The 6,296-nt window shown below is 32.9% G+C and overlaps 1 protein-coding gene and 1 long non-coding RNA gene across 14 annotated transcripts in view; both read right to left on the minus strand.

Moving 5' to 3' along the window:
* LOC116186863 overlaps positions 1-2,184 on the minus strand; it is a 23,078-nt gene extending 20,894 nt beyond the window's left edge. The window contains exon 1 of the long non-coding RNA XR_004151914.1: positions 2,173-2,184. This is a non-coding gene — a long non-coding RNA (uncharacterized LOC116186863). The remainder of the gene's footprint in view (positions 1-2,172) is intronic.
* Positions 1-6,296, minus strand: part of LOC102672787 (kinesin-like protein KIF13B) — a 130,034-nt gene that overhangs the window by 78,940 nt on the left and 44,798 nt on the right. The window lies entirely within an intron of this gene.

The following is a 6,296-nucleotide window of genomic DNA, read 5'->3' on the forward strand; positions in this document are numbered from 1 at the left end:
TCGAGTTGTCTAGGAAAATTCGTTTATCCTCTCCCGTGGAGCGGAGAATCGCAATTCAACTACTTCCCGCTCGTGTCGACGATATTCGAGCAATAATTAAAGATGATCTTCCCCTCTTGCCATCATCATCGCCAGCGTCTAGTGGCTCCTCGCTTCCGATAAAATCTCTGTTTGTCAATGCACGTTAAAAAATATATTCGCTGACGAACGAGATGTTATCGTGCAAAAAAGTGCTTCACGAATGCCTCGCAATATCTAAAGTTTCATCCAATATTAATTAATTAATAGTAATAGTCTCTATAAGTGGCAGCACTTTTGGAGGAAGCTTTGCCAATTATTTAAAAAAAAAAAAAAAAGAAAGAAAATTTTGAAAATAAGTATTAATGGTGCACTTGAATATTTTCGATGTAAATATGTAAAAATTTATTAAATAAAGGAATTAATTACGGTTATTTTATATCAATTTATATTCAAAGTTTAATCGACTTGTTAACACAGAAGTTAACACAGAGTTTAATGAAACGATTGTTTTAAGCATTTTGAAATTGATAGAGAAATAGCCATTTGAGCGAAATATTATTAGATTTGTGAGCCCTTTATCGGTTTTGTGACCCAATTCATTTCGAGTTAAATGTAACTTTATAGCACAAAGAAATATTGAATATTTCTCTGAATCCAATATATCATAAATTACAAGATAATGAAAATTTTTCGTTTTTAAAATCACTAATAAATACTATTTAAACTAATCAAATATTTATTATCCTACATTCTCAAAATATTAAATTATCCTAACAAAATTACACATTTATATGCCGAATAAAAATCATTACGGTAAAAAAGATTCTTATTCAAGTGTCAAATGAAACAGAAGAAAATAAAAAAAAACGCTACTTAAATCCATTCAATTTCAACATCTACGTATTTTCCACTACTCGAGAACCAATTGAAAAAGTAACTCTGTAACGATACACTTGCACTTTCTCCTCGCAGAATGAAAAAAAAAAGAAAAAGAAAAAGAAAGAAAGAAGAGAAAAAAAAGAAGAAGAGGAGGAGAGAAAGAAATCCAATAATCGTAAGACAATGGAAAGCAGAGGAGCGTTCCAATTTCAGAAACGAGAAATTTCAATCGTGATTCAATCCTGGTCCCCTATAAGCTCGAAATTCATACCGAGATTGAATCTCAAAACGACGAGCGATTAATCCTCATTCGATGACCATCCTGTCGCCGTTTCAACGAATTAACACGGCCAGTTAATTAATCTCGCCTCCCTGTATACGAAACAGCTGTTTTGCATTCTCTGGCTGCGAGCCATTCGTCGTCGCTCCGTCATGGTTCGTTGTCCATCTCATTATGATCCCGTTTTTTCCTCTTTCTTTCTTTTATTTCTTCATCTTATTAATTAATCGATACTAAAATTCTCTCTTTTCTTTTCTTTTTTTTTCTCTCTTTCTCTTTTCTTTCTTGAAAGTGAAATTCTTTATGAAAGTGAATCAGCTATTTGAAATTCTACTAATATAATTAATTTTATTACAGAATTTCACGTGTTGAATTGGTAAATTTTTTTTCAATCATATTGTAATTTTATGTTATTTAAATACAATAATAACGATCAGTATAATGTTGTATATTCGTTTTCGAATTAGGATCTATAAAAATAAAATAATAATGTTGATTATTTTCACACGATTTTCGAATCATGGAAATTATTATTGAGAAATAGTTTTATTAATTTTACTTATGCATATCTATAGTATTTTTTTGTTTCCATGTTATTTGAAATAGAAATCGAACAACTCCCACGAAAACCACGCCCACGCCTTATTTTCGATTAACAAAATGAGATGGCCGGGGATAATTTACGCAATATCTGCGGGAACAGGTTCGAGAATTTATTAAAAAGAAATCACGGGTTTCTTTCCGTTTAATCGATATTTCCCGATGCGATGTAAAAATGTTTCGAGAAGAATTGGAAATTTAAACGTGTTTTATCAATTCCATTAAATCTTACCTTTTATTCGTATTTTTTTCATAAATTATTCCACCACATATGTGAAACATTTTCGAAAGGAGAATCTCCAGAGAGAAAGATATACGAGAACCAAATTTTGATTTCAAACTGGCCCTATTCCCTTCATTAGTATTCTACGTATTGTGTTCACAAGAAACACGATTTTCTTCGAAGCAATTTACATATCTTACCAGAACACACCAAAATCCAAATATTTGTATTCCTTAAAAATTATAAATTAAGAGAATCTATATTTAAACAATCGATCGAAATAATTTTTTAATAGATCACGAAAATTTATATCTGTCCACCTATGAACATTCTTAATCACAATTCGTATTCTATAAAACGATATAATTCAAGAAGCAGTGGATAAATCTCTTATCCACCAAGATTTTATAAGAGAATCACGAAGACAGTCGAATAACTCGTATTCAAAGAGAAAAGCTTAATTAAGAGCGGTAATCAAGGAGCTTTATTAACCTTGGAAGTTAAATTCGCTGAAACGCCGGCAAATGATCGAGCAACGATCCTAGCAAAGAATCTACAAAGTGGGCCAAATTGCATTATTCTCTACGCCAATGAAAAAAGAAAAGATAAAAAAAGAAATATCTTAAAAATTGTTTGTCTCGAAAATAAACCTCGACGAATTTTTATTCAATTTCTTCTTTTCTTTTTTCTTTCTTTTCTCAAGAGTCAAGAGAAAGAGAGAGAGAGAGAGAGAGAGAGAGATTTTTCCAGCGAATCGTGTCATTCAAACATTTAATAATCGTGAGAAATGAAACGAGGGAAACGTGAAATAGCTTTCTCGTTGTCGCTTCAGTGGTTCAGCAAATTGTGATTCATTCTCTTTGAGAATTGTGAACGGGAGGAATGAGGAGATTGCTGTTGAATTAAGAGAAAAATCTTCATCTCGTGTGTGTAACTAAAAATTAGCCTATATTATAATTACTCACGTGAATATGGATATATTTTAAAATTATAAAATCTATCAGACTATATAAAAAAACTTACTGAACGAATTACACAAAGTGCTTCAGAAATTCAGCCAAAGTTTGTTATATTCTGCTCTAAAAATTTCTACCTAAAATCTAAATCCAACGCATCACTATATTAACCATAGTCCCTTTCCGTCACTTTCTTATCTTACTCCAACTTGTATTTTTTTAACAATTACTAAACCCTCGATATTTCTAGAAAAACAAAATTTTCCACGAAAATTTTCTCGATTAATTTCCTCGAAACACGTTTCAGAAAAATTCGTTCGACGTGTTATTCATCAAAATCCCTTAAACCCGGCGTATCGGCCACGAATGATCCTCTTTTGCAATAGAGCGGCAAAGATTGATAAACGAAAGGCGCAAGACACGGAGGATCTCGCCGTTGGCCTAAATACCGGCGAGGCTTGACGTTAATTTAACGGGTGGGGAGGATGGCAGGTGGGCGTTTTCAATATGTTGAACGAGGAGGATCCTTGCACCTTCGAGCATGAACACGGCCCTCGAAACGGGTTGGTTTTCCCGGTCTCGAGATTAAACTAGCGCGAACACCCTCGGGAAATGATCCATCCATGACCGTGGGAAGTACTGGTTTTTCGAGGCGTCGATGGTGAATAAAAGAAAAGGGATATAGTTAGGGGACTAATGAGCTCGAAAGATAACTCTCGAATCGAAGAGTTATCTTTGGACTTGAGTTTATAAAGGATTTGGATTCCTCTTTGTGGGGAAGAAATGTGTTTGAATGTTTGTTTCGTTTATTTTTAATTATTTTGAAGGAGTTGAATGTAAAATTGTTGTACAATTGTTGTCGAATTTTTCCAGAAATCAAAATAATTTCACGATACGAGGATAGATCTTTGGTATTTTAGTAGATTTTATATTCGTAAGAAATGCTATTATTTTTATAAAAAATAGTAAATGTTAGTATATAATGAATAAATATTTTAATATTCATTATATTTAATCAATTTTTGTGTTATAAATTAGCAGATCTATACCAATCAATAAGTTTTGTGATATTTCTAACTCCAAATCTTCCAAATTTCTCATTATCCCTGACAGAATCAATTCACTGATTACAATTTCACACATAAAACCTCAAAAAACTCGAACAATCAAACACATCACGTCAAATCTCAAAAATTAAAATTATTTTTCAATCCCAGCATCAACCCTTCTAAATTTCTTTCCTCGATATTGACCAGAATAGGAAATATCCCTCAAAAAATGAATAATAAAATTGATTAAAATTTCGAGTCGCGCCAAAAATCTAAAACTTCCCTCTCAAAAAAAAAAAAAAATTGCCCTTCGAAACTCGATGAAATCGATTTCCCTTCCCACTTTGGAAAGTGCAAACCACCAACAACGGAGAAAATTCGATGAAAGGTGTAGAGTTGCACAAGGCCTCGGGGTGTCCTCCTCCCTATAAAATCGAGCTCGACTTTAACGACTGAGACAGTGTCACGTGGCAAAGGAAAAGCAAGACGAATTCTGGCACGAAGGGAAACGAGGCTTTAACAAGCGCAATATGTAGAACAGGGCTGTGAAATATTGGGCCGTGGAACGTGGGGGATGAGCGAGCAAAGGTATTCGTAGACGTAATATCCTCGCCCTGGTGAAACAATGTTACGCGTACACTGCGATATTACGTAGTTTGGGAATGGTAGGCGGGCGTGGCTCTACGAATTTAGAGATTTTGTGAACGAGGGAATGGAAAGATTTGTAGGCGAATGGGATGAATGGGTGGTTGAACGCGGAGGGAAATGAAAGAAATTTGTGTGGTTTCGAAAGGTGGAATTGGAACGAGGATGTTCTAGTTCGAGAAATTTTGAAGTGTTGAAAAGATTGAAAAAGATCGAGAAATTTGAAATTATTTTGAAGTTCGAAGGATCAAAGGATTTTTTCTTTTTTGTATATACTCGAAAAGTTGAGACTTTGGAAGATTGGAAGATGGAGAGAAGTATGTAAATTTGAAGATTTGAAAGTTTGGAAAGTTTTAGAAGAAATTTAAAGGTTAAAAAATTGCGAAAAGAAAGAAATTTGAAAAATTAAAATTTGAAAATTTTATGATTCCTCTTCGAAAATTTAAAAATTTATGCAATCATATCCGAATCTCAACATCCTCGTCAATCTTCACAAAAAACAACCCTTCAACTCCAATAGAGAGGGTAAGAAGAATCAGCTATTCTTATATCCCGCTCCTACGTCTATTAAAAAATGAATCACGACCTTTTCAAACCTGTCCAAGAGAAATTTCCCCCGTTGCATGTTTGGTTAGGAGGGGGGGAAACAGAATGAAGAACGAGAAAAGGATGAAGATGGACATCGAGAAATAGTAGAAGGAAACGTGGAATGCAAAGTGGAATTTCGAAAGCTGTAGCGACAGGGTAAACAGAGACAAGCCTATGAAATATGAAAGTGAATATATAAGTACTCCCACACATGATGCAAATCAGGAGAGTCCGAGGATAAAGAACCAAGAAAGATTAAAAAGTACTATTATTCATTATCCATTATTCTTTCTGTCATATTTTCTTTGTTTCGATGTTAATAGATTTTTATTTTATCATTTTGTTAAACTTATAAACTATAAAAATCAATAATCTATGAAAAATGATAATAATCATCGTTGTAAAATAAAATACTAGATATATAAATAAATTAAAAATTAATATCAGATATCTTCTTAATGATATACAATTTTTCATAACATATATGGAATATTTAATCCAATGTGTGAATATTTTTTCTTAAAATATTGGAAAATACATTACATCTAGTCTTTTAATTTTCAAACAATTTTCAAAATTCATATGAACAATTTCTTTGAATAATTCCATTAATCGAAAAAGGAAAAAATGATAAACACGAATCCACCAAATATATATTATATTGCATATACTTCTATTCAAAGATGAATACGAAATATGAATGTGAATATATACGTAAATACGTACGTAAAAAAGGGTCGACGAGGATAAAGACCCGAGCAAGATTGAGATTCAATTTTTATCCATCCCTTCCTATCATTTTTCTCAGTTTTCAACCAGTGAACCGTTTCGAGAGCAATATTTTTTCTTTGAAAAACCACCTTTTGAGAATCGAAGACAAAGGTTGGCTCGACTCGATACTTCGAACCACACTGATAGAGCACAAAGAAAGAAAGGTGGAAAGAGAGGGGAGAGCTGGTTGAAAGGTGAAAATGGGGTGGACAGAGGTGTTCATTAGGAATGGAGAAGAATAACAGGTCGTTCGAGATTTTATTTTCTTTTTTTTTTTTTTTTTT

Source organism: Apis dorsata, unplaced genomic scaffold, assembly GCF_000469605.1.
Source record: "Apis dorsata unplaced genomic scaffold, Apis dorsata 1.3 scaffold_67, whole genome shotgun sequence".
Classification (NCBI taxonomy): Eukaryota; Metazoa; Arthropoda; class Insecta; order Hymenoptera; family Apidae; genus Apis; species Apis dorsata.